This window comes from Zonotrichia albicollis, chromosome 1 (genome assembly GCF_047830755.1).
Source record: "Zonotrichia albicollis isolate bZonAlb1 chromosome 1, bZonAlb1.hap1, whole genome shotgun sequence".
Taxonomy (NCBI): domain Eukaryota; kingdom Metazoa; phylum Chordata; class Aves; order Passeriformes; family Passerellidae; genus Zonotrichia; species Zonotrichia albicollis.
The window spans coordinates 59,893,426-59,904,184 of NC_133819.1; the positions used below are offsets into that span (position 1 = coordinate 59,893,426).

The 10,759-nt window shown below is 38.1% G+C and overlaps 1 long non-coding RNA gene across 1 annotated transcript in view; it reads right to left on the reverse strand.

Moving 5' to 3' along the window:
* The window catches only part of LOC141729246 (uncharacterized), a 39,838-nt gene extending 33,924 nt beyond the window's left edge, over positions 1-5,914 (reverse strand). The window contains exon 1 of the long non-coding RNA XR_012580634.1: positions 1,596-5,914. This is a non-coding gene — a long non-coding RNA (uncharacterized LOC141729246). The remainder of the gene's footprint in view (positions 1-1,595) is intronic.
* Between the last annotated feature and the right edge of the window lie 4,845 nt (positions 5,915-10,759).

The following is a 10,759-nucleotide window of genomic DNA, read 5'->3' on the forward strand; positions in this document are numbered from 1 at the left end:
AGATTTATTTTTGCAACTGTAATATATGTTAGAAATAATTCATGCAATAAAAGAATGTATTTTATAAAGATTGTGAAATCCAAACGAGTCTCTGACCACAAGCAGCCCAAGAGGTGGACGTCTGTTCAAACGCTGAAATTCCTGAAGGCGGCAGGATAACGATCGGCATTTAGCTTATGGACAGATGCACCCAGTGCGATGATCACCGCTATCCCGAGCCATCGGAAGACGCCTAAGAGTGATCATTGCCCTGTTGATAACATCGATCAAGATAGCTGAAGTCACCAGAAAGATACATGTGAATACGTGACTTCTAGGGATTCGATCAACGCTGGCTATCAACCCGGAAATGGCGATTGTCCACCTCTGCACAGTGAAAGAACCAACTATGAATTGCAGAGTTACAAAAGAAACTTGGACTCCTTTGCCTCAGACACAATAAACTGTATAAAACATCCCCACTAGAAGCGGCTCGTGTGAAAGGGGGAGGGTCCGATGTGATAGGGGTCAGATTCAGGTTCACCTAGCGTTGATCCCGGGCTCGACAGTGTCTCTTTGACTGTGGTTTTTGAGGACCGTATTTTGGTCACGGAAAAAGATAAATAAATATTTTCATATTTTTGATAATTTGGCTTTCGATTGATCATTTATAACAGCAACCAAAATCGGAGCTGGGTGAACCTGGATCCTCTACCACACCGGATCTCCCTCTGTTCAAGAATGCCGTTTCCAGCAAGGCTATTTTTTTACAGTTTTTTATGCCTGAGGCAGAGGTGCCCCGATTTCTTTTGTAACTCTGCATATGTGTGAAGTTTTCTTTCACTGTGCACGGCTGGACAATTGCTGTCTCCTGAGTAGTGGCAGGCACTGATCATGTCAGGGGAAGTCCTGTATTCAGATGTATGTTTTTTGGACGACTTTGGTAATCTTGATTGATGGTATCTATCAAGTGCTGATTGTCCTTGGGTGTTCCCTGATGGTTTCTGGGGAAGCCCATCTCCGTGCTAGCCCCATTCTTTTATTAGTTAATGAGGCATTCTTCTCCTGCTGCCACCAAGAGTTTTGTAACCTCAGTGTGATAATCTGTCTCCAGGTTGTCCGTGATCAGAGGCTCATTGGATGTTTAATTTATTTTACAATACATTTTTCCCCCTAAGCAGGAATTACTTTACATTACATATTTCATAGCAAATTTTTGGAAAATAAGAAATTCTGTCTTCCCTGAAACAGTGTTTGTTCACATACTCCACAGTGAGTGTAAAGCTCATGGTAAAACAAGCACAGTTAGGATCAGGATAAAAAGTATGAATGAAAAGGATAGGGAGCCTTCATACAAACAGCTCTGTAAACAGATTTTAGAGGCTTTAAATAGCAACAGGAGCCAGCTGACCACTAGAAGCCAACTACTTGTGCTTGGAAGTAGTAACCTACTTGCTTATCTCGCAGCTAAGTGATTTACACACAAAGCATGGATTTATACACCTAGAGAAATGTATCATCTCCAGAACAACAGTGCATTCCAATAAAGTTTACATGTATTCTAAATATTCCTTCCAGGAAATCAAGACTTGTATGTGCATGAGACAAATACTTACCTAGGGTGGGAAAGGTCTGTCTGTTGGGGCAGTAGATAACTTCTTGGTGTCTGCCAAAGCTTAAGTTCTCCTTGTGTTTCAGGAACTTGACATTACCAGTGTCAGGAAGGTCAGACAGCCAACTATGTGTGTGAAAGGACTAGTCTAGAAGCCAATGACCTGTCATATTTTTAGTCCAACAACAACTTCAAAGATACAGTGTTCACTAGAAATATGTTATTGATGCTGAAATATTCATCCAGACCAGCAAGTTGCACAGGACCTAGAATTGATGGAGTTGTAGTGGAGCAGGGTCACAGCAAATCATTTCGACATCTTGGGCAACTTGCCAGGTTTTGCCTAGGAGAACTTTTGCTTTCTACAGGCCTGTTTTGAGCAGGTGCAAGCAGAATTCAAGGCAAGGCCAGCACAATTTTTCTACCTCCTCTCTATCTCTCCACTCAGAGGAGCAAATCTTCAGCACTGTGCCTGAAATAGCAGGAGCAAACAAATCCATATTTGCTGGGGATGTGGAATATACCTATGAAAGTGGAACAGCTGGTTGCTGTTCAGGAGTCAACTGGTCCAAAGCCACACTTTGCCTTTACAATTGCAGTGTCCACATGAGAATGACCCATTACAGGATGCTACTCACCAGTGACCCACTTTGTCTCTGTCATGCTTCCCACAGCAGATGGGGCAGGACACCATGTGATATATCTGCGACCATTGTGCTGGACCTAATTCATTTTTCGTTGTCTGACTTGGTTTGTACAAATCTTGTTGTGCACACTCCCAGTGACTGCCCAGTGTGACAAATTCATTCAACCTTGAAGCTCCTCTGTCATTAGCAAAGTTTCCCTTCTATTGGTCTTATTGTCCACTTGGTTCTGTTACCCTATTTCTTTGTCATAGTGAAGAAAGGCAGTCAGGAGCAAATTATGATGAACACAGGTAGTTGTTGCCAACATATACAAAGTGGAGAGTAACTTGTGAATCAGGATGACCTGCAAAAGAAAGCAGTGGCTTCAGGCTCAGTCAAAACCAAATCATTTTACAGAGCTGGCATTCTCTAAATCAAATAAGTCTATTGTTTGTCAAAACGTTTGAGGTTTTTTTAAGTATATAACCCAATGTTCATAAACAGAGAAAAATATTCCTCTGTGGTATACTAGCATTTGGTCGGCATTTGAAAAATTCACCTACAGCAATGAGATATATAGGAAAGACCAAGAGGTAATACAATGCCACATCCAGAAGACTGAAAGACCAAGATTCCAGAAGTGAAAAAACACCCCATGTTCCCTTTGATTGCTGCTGGATGTGTTTTGCAGAAGCTCAGGAAAGCAAGTAAGAAAGAACCTTGCAAAGGGAGTAGAAGAAAAGCAAGCTTGGTAAGTCAAAAAGGAGAACTCAGTAAAATGAGACAAAATCAAAAAATGAGGCATGTATTGTACTCACATGCTGATACTAATTTCAGCTCTTCATCAGTATACATTTTTTCATAGAAGACACATCTTAGAAATGCTGCATCTTCTTGGCTTAGTGTACTGTTTATTATAATTTAATCAGATTTGATAAATGCTATCACATTTAACGTTCTTTTTCTGCACATTCATGCAATTTTGTAATACAGACCTTGTAACAAGGTTGACATCTCCATGTCATTTCAGAGTCTTTGAATATGTTATGATGATGAAATAAAAGGAGGATCAATGATCCCAAACATTCATCAAGTCTTTTATTCATCAGATAGCAATACCAAAAAAATAACTAATCTTATAAAAATCTTGTTGTAGGCTTTCATAGCACTATGTAGATTCGGTATGTATGTGAAGAAGTTGCTGGCCTTTGTATCATCATTCATTACCCCTTCCCGCTCCCCACCCTTTTCTTTCCATGGCATTAGAGTTTTAAGGAAAAAAAGGAGAAAAAGTTACCTTCTTCACATGCATAGCTACTCCCCAGGTGTGATATGAAGCTTCACACTGAAAACTGGTAGCCCTGACAAGCTTGCAACATGACATGTTTTGCAATGCAGAATCATCCATAATGATTTTGGCACAATATTATTTTGGCACATAATATTATTTGAGCAAAATTCCAATCATAAAAGCACAATTTATGTCAGATAATTTACAGTAAAGCATTTTAATCTGAATGTAAAATATTGTAAAATTAACGCAGAGTAGCCCACAACAGTTTTCAAATGTAGGCCTAATCCAATCACCTCAGAACCAAGCACAATTTGAGATTTATTTGTCCCTAACCCTTTGTAGCCCTGTAACAGCTTTATTAGTTTTATACTATCACACATTTCTAAGCAAACCAACAGACTCAAAAGGAAAATATTCAGGAAAGATTTCATGCTCAGATACAGCAAAGAGGTGGCACACTTGTAACAGACACAATTACAGATCAGTTGTGTGTTAAGTACCTGCATAGGAACATATTTGGGTTTTACTGCTGTATGTTCATATAGTGCGCTATGATGGTGTTCCTTCAGCCAAAAAGCGGCTACTGCCATCTACTGGAAACATTATTAAAATACAAAAATTATAATATACTGCCAGCAAGGGATCTGGACTACAATATCCTTTCTGGAAATAAATTCTCAACTTATTACAAATGAAAACTGCTACAAGAATATTATCAGGGACTGTTAGCTTAGATCCAGATACATTACAGGTATGAAAGTATAAGTGAAGGAATTTTAGCTTAGTTCAATTTCAGAACTCTTGTTAAAGTTTGCTTCTAAAACACCAAATGTTTGTAATTGCTTTCATGCCCGTGCTCTGTCCCACGCAGCTGTGCTGACTGCTCCTCTGTTGCCTATCATCTCTGTGCTTCCACTTGACTTGTGACAGTCAGAATCTAAATTTATACATCGAAATGCTGCAGGACCTTAAGTATCTCATGTTACAGTATTCACAAGGAAATCAAGTTATTAATTTACTAGTTGCATGACACTCATAAATTGGTTTCTTTCTAGCTATAAGTGGAAATTTTCCAGTTGTCAGTCTTACACATAAGGATCTGTTTTATAAGTTTTTAAAAATTATTATTATTTTTCAAGAAACACTTTCCATCCTCTGACCAGGACTTTGGGTTTGCTTGAGGAAAAATAAGCCAAAACAACCAAGTGTCCTGACATGGCACTGTCTGATAACTAACTGGTACAAAAGAGCAGCAATGGCTGAGTAACCACCACTGCTTGCTACAGCATTTAGAGATTTCCTCACAAAGATCCAATCCTGCCCAATCTTTTTTCATTATCCCAATAAACACCAGAAACACAGTAAGGTTAAATGCAGTGGTATGCAATTATTTCATTTGCAAACAAAAGACACTGAACTCAGCACACCACTCAGGGTTCAGATTACAGATTTAATGCTGCACAGCTTCAGTTAAGGCAGTGCTGACAGGCAGAGTGTATTAATACTCCTGGTAATGATGTCAACACTGAGCTAAACATGGTGTCCTGTTGGCTTGGATGGGAGCATATGGCTTGAGCAGACATCAGAAAAACACCTCTCTCACATGGAAGATGAGACTGTCTCTACTCACAGGTAGCTGTGCTTGCTAAACGGTAGGCGCAGCAGTTCTGCAGAGTAGAATGGTGAAACTTGCATGAAGAAACAGAAATGACAAACATTTATTTGAACCTACTTTGGATTTCTTGATTGTTGCACAACACAGGACACCTGTAAAACCTTATTACTGAGATTTAAGAAATTAATTGATGTGACTTTACGTTTCAAATGTTACAATTTTTCATAAGAATAGTGTTCATCAAGTCCAGATTCCTACATTTACAACAGAAAATCCTTGCCACAAGGACCACATGATCCAAGCATTTTTTGCATAACTGATTCTAGGGTGACATTTGTTTCTAACCACCTATTTCACAATTTCAGTAAGAAATATTTTCCCTTCCCATTCTATCTTGAAGCAATATGGCACAAAATGTCTTATGACCTGCTTTAGTTTCTTATAAATAGCCTTAATTAGCCTACAGCATCTGTCAAATTACTTCAAAAAGGGAGTAAAATCTGTGGTATGTTGCTGATTTGAATAACCAGTTCCTTTGGATTTTATCTAGTTAAAATACTCTAGTTATACCACTCCTTTCTGGTTTTTTACACTTCCCTCTTAAAAATATGTCAGTCCTTGAAGAAATTTTAATAAATTTTGACTTCATATTCACCAAAGTATATAGAATTTCATTAGTGGTTATCAAAGTAAAGTATTATCTCTGGCAGGCAACTGAAATTGCCAAAGAACTCAAGAGAGAAAATAACAATGAAAAGATATGACGATTTTATTGATTTATATTTACATACATCTACACATACATATTCATATAAAAGTACATACTAGAACTGAAGTCAGAATTTATTGGAAATTGGTGAGTTCTAATTTCCTGTATGATTTCAGTCATGGAATTCAGATTTTAAAGAGACTTTTAGATTAATTAGGCATACTAAACTTACAGAAATGTAAAAAAAAAAAAAAAAAAAAAAAGAAAGGAAAAAAGGCATCCCACTTTGATTTTAACCAATTCTTTACCACAGTGGAGAATACAGATCTGAACTGAGAATTAGTCCCCAACATTGCAGATTTCTTTCTCTCTAGACATCCAACACAACACAGTAAGCTATACACTTGGCTTTGCAACTGGAAGAAGATTTTAGAATTCTAAAATTATTTCTCAAGTCTCTAAATTATTTTTTGCATTGTATCATTGACTTGCAAAAACATCCCTTATTGAAACAAAGGCTTGTATCAGTTGAGTCAAGGAAATATATTGATCCTTAAATGAGGAAAGACCAAGAGAGCTGAGATTTAGTTTAGCAGAGAAGGCTCAAGGGAGATCTTATCAAGTGTTTATCTATATCTGAATGGTGTATAGATCACAGAATGGTTTGCATTGGCTGGGACCTTAAAGATCACCTGGTTCCAAGCCCACTGCCTTGGGCAGGGACACCACCCATGAGACCAGGTTTCGCAGTCCCCCACCCAATCTGGCCTCCAACACTTCCAGCAATGGGGCATTCACAACTTCTGTGGGCAACCTACTCTAGTGCTTTACCACCCGTTAAGTAAATAATTTCTTCCTAACATTTAGTCTAAACCTGTCATCTTTTAGTCTAAAGCCATTGCCCCTTATCCTGTTACTGGCTGCCCGTATGGCATCACAGAATCATAGAATCATAGAACCATAGAATGATTTAGGTTGAATGGAACCTTCAGAGATCCAATACCACTCTGCCAATGGAAGGGTCTCTTCTACGACATCTGCTAGCTCAAAGTCTTGTCTTTCTCTATCTTTCTTATTACCCCCTTTATATATTGAAAGGTTTCCCTGGAACTTTTTCTTCTCCAGACTGAACAACTTCTTTCAGCTCTTTTTTTTTTTCCACAGGAGAGGTGTTCCATCCTCTCTCTGATAATTTTCATACCCTCTTCTGGACCTGCTCCCACAGATCCATGTCTTTCTTGTACTGAGGACTCCAGAAGTGGGTGCAGTACTCAAGTGGGGTCTTATGAGACCAGAGCAGAGGGGCAGAACCACCCCCTCAACCTGCTTTTGATGCAGACAAAGACATGGTTTCTGGCCTGCAAGTGCACATAGCTGGGTCACATCCTATTTTTCATCTACCAGTTTCTATCCTCAAATCCTTCTTCACAGGCCTGCTCTCAATCCCTTCATTCTCCAGTCTTGGCCTTGTTGAACTTCATGAGGGTCACGCACTGCTCAAGCCTGTCAGGGTACCTCTGGATGAGATCCCTTCCCTCCTGCATCAACTGCAGCACTTAGCTTGGTGTCATCTGCAAAACTGGTGAGTGAGAATCCCACTGTATATAAACCAGACTCTTCTCAGTGGTATTCATTGGAAGGACAACAGGCAATGGGCATAAACTGAAATTCAGGGAAGACCATTTAAACACAAGAAAAAACCCCTCATTGCTATGGTGAGGTCAAACACTGGATAAGGTTGCACAGAGAGGCTATGGAGTTTCTGTCCTCGGAGATGTTCAGAAATGACCAGGCATTAAGGAACTTGCTTTAGCCAACCATGCCTTGAACCAGGGGGGGTGGGGGCTGGGCACATGGCCTCAAGAGATCCCTTCCATGACATCCAAGAAACAGCCTCACACAAAGCAAGAACTGGCTCCTAGTCTGGTATGGCAAAACTCAGAAACAGACACAAGAGTGAATTCCATTCACTTACACAATCCTCAAAACTGCTACACTTCGCAGCATGATTTTATGATTTTGTGGTGTCAGATAGTTTTAGATGCCCTTAATCTTCCCGTCTTTCTTTTTCCAACCTATATTGGTAATTGTTTCCTGGAACATGAGATGTCTGATGAAAAACATTTCAATGAGTTTGAAACTGAGGTAACATATTTGTAGCTGTTTTAACGCTAATATTTTCAATCCGCAGAATTTTTTCAAAAACATTTTGTAGACTTTTTTAACCTTTCCCATTATCTTCCAATTCTCTCTTTTTCATCTGGTCAATAAATCTGGAGTTAGGATCTTCCTAATTTCCCCCCTAAATTAGACTCTTAAGAGAAAAATGTAGTCTTTTATCTTGAATACAGTGTATTTTCTAGGTTTACTATAACTCCATATAGAAATTGTTTTCCTATAGGCCTTCCACAGGAAGAAATTCTTTGAGGCACATTTTTCAAAGGCAAAACCAGCAGGTAAGAAATCAATAATCAAGAAAAAAATATTGTCCATTGGGTCCCACATTCCAGCAGTGCCTTTGGAAATTTCCTCGCACACACTTGCATGAGACCTGCAAACGAACATTATAAACGAATAACAGACAGAGATTAATTTCTAATAGCTATGCATCATTCTTGATGGCTGAACAAAAAATTAGGCACATAGGAAATCAGCACTTCATGAAGAGCAGCTGTCCTGAGCAGAGGGAACATGAGCGCAACCAACAGCCAGTTATTTTGGGGCTAAGGTAACTGACATTAGAATGAGATGTTCAGAAGGTGAAAATTCTGGTACTTAGTACTGTGTTTGAGTCTGTTCTTTGGCAGTATAATGAATCTGTTACTTTTATTGCCATAATTTCTTAGAAGTAGATAATATGTTGCCTGAAATAAAAAATTTCTGACTGTTATAGACAAACTGTCTATACTGCTCTGAAAAATCTAGCATTTAGTACTTGGTTTAGAACTGTGTATGCTTGCAAAAGCACATTTCCACTATGAAAAAAAAAATCTTCCCAATGCATGGAAATACATTACAATGTCTGTTTTAACATAATGAGTTCTTCAACCTATGTATTGGTTGAAGAAATCCTACTAAAGATAATACAAACAATCCTAGACATTATAATATTAAAACTATATTTTGCTTCCTCCACAGAACAACAAGCATTAATTTCTTTCAAAGTCTGCCTTATTTCTACAACTATGATTAATGAAAAAAAAATCCCACTGAACATGTGAGCTGCAAAGCTGTGTTTTGTGTCAGGTACAAACAGGTGACGTGTGTATTTGTGAATGCGAAATGTGTGGACCCCGACAATGGGAAAGCTGTGAATTCTAATAATAACTGAGGAAAATAAAGCATGGAAAAAGGCCTTTGAACCTATGTTTTGTTTGCAATTAACCCTAGTTGATTTAGGAGCATTGGAATTAAGGTGTTAAAGATGTTGCTTTTTGCTTGCATTTAATCCATAAAAAGCTCTGCAATAATAACCTTTTGAAGTATAATTTTAGGATATTACTTGCATCATTGAAACTATAGCTTTGGAATATATATAAAGGAAAAATATGCTTATCTCAGGCCTTATTGAAGCAGAGAAAAACAGCTTGAGAAAGGAAGATGAACATCACCTCAAGGGTTTATGGTTTCAACCAAAGGGAACCTGGACATCACTGTTATGAGATTTATAGTCTCTGCAATTAAAAGGTGGACACATCTGGGGAGCTGGACTCCACCAGATGGGATTCGTCTTTCTTCTTTCGGAAACTGGACCATCACCATCTGGGGATACTCCTTTGAGATACATCCTGAGAAATTAAAATCACAATAGTGTATAGAATTGTGATGTAATAAATTTGGAATAAAAATTGCTGGTGAGTAAAAGATTGGAAATAGAAACTGCTGAAAAAAAACCGGATGAGTGCCCCTATAAATACCTGTAACCATCGGTGTGCAGTTGGAGGGAAAACTTCCCCCACTGTACCCAGCGCTGTATTGCTCATACTTTACCATATTAAATAATAAATTGATTGCTGCTTGAATATTGGCCTAGTCAAGCTTCTTATTCATAACAAACAGAACATGGATTAGACACATTAACCCTTCAGTGCATGAGGAGAATGCAATTTGTACACATATGCAGGAGACTTCTTCTTTTGAGTCAATCTAGAAAAAAGAAGAGAACTCTGCATAAAACCACTTTCTTTTCTTGTGAATCTTGTTTTTCCTATCGGCAACTTTCAACAGTTACTCAAAATCCTTTTTTGACTGTTTTATTGCAAGGACTTCTTAGAAGCTTTATATGGAGTAGGGTTTGTTTTTAGTAGGGATGTAAAGGATTTGGATGTCAAAAAGATTTTGGGAAAGTAACATTTCATTTCCCCCTGGTTAATGTCCAGTTGAAGGTACTCTGGGAACTAACTCTACTATTTTAATCTTGCGAGAGTAGCTTTTGTTTTAACAAACTTGTATTGCAACATTTTGTAGTGGTAGAGATAAGTTACTGTTCTCTTTATGTCTAAACAATATTAATTTAAAAATATTTATGATCTGCAAATTTCTTAGTTTTCATATCCATTACTGTGATGAACCACGGAAACATTGAACATGAAAAAAAAAATTATTGGATTAGCATTTCCACTGATGAAAAATCAGATGGGCTACATTACACAATCAAGTATTGCTGAAAATCAGAAGACCTGTAGAGGAAAATGCTGCTGACTACCATACCCAGTATACTTGGTACATTCACTTATAGCTATTACTTTATAGAATCTTTTCCTCTCATTCTTGGCAAAATTGTATAGAATAAAATGGGGGGGAAAATACACCTAAATTTAGGGTGAATGGTCAGTGTACATAGTAAATACACTCTCTCTTTTAAATCCACTTTAATACTTAAAGAACTTGAATTGAAAATAGCATTAGACTAAATTCTGGACAA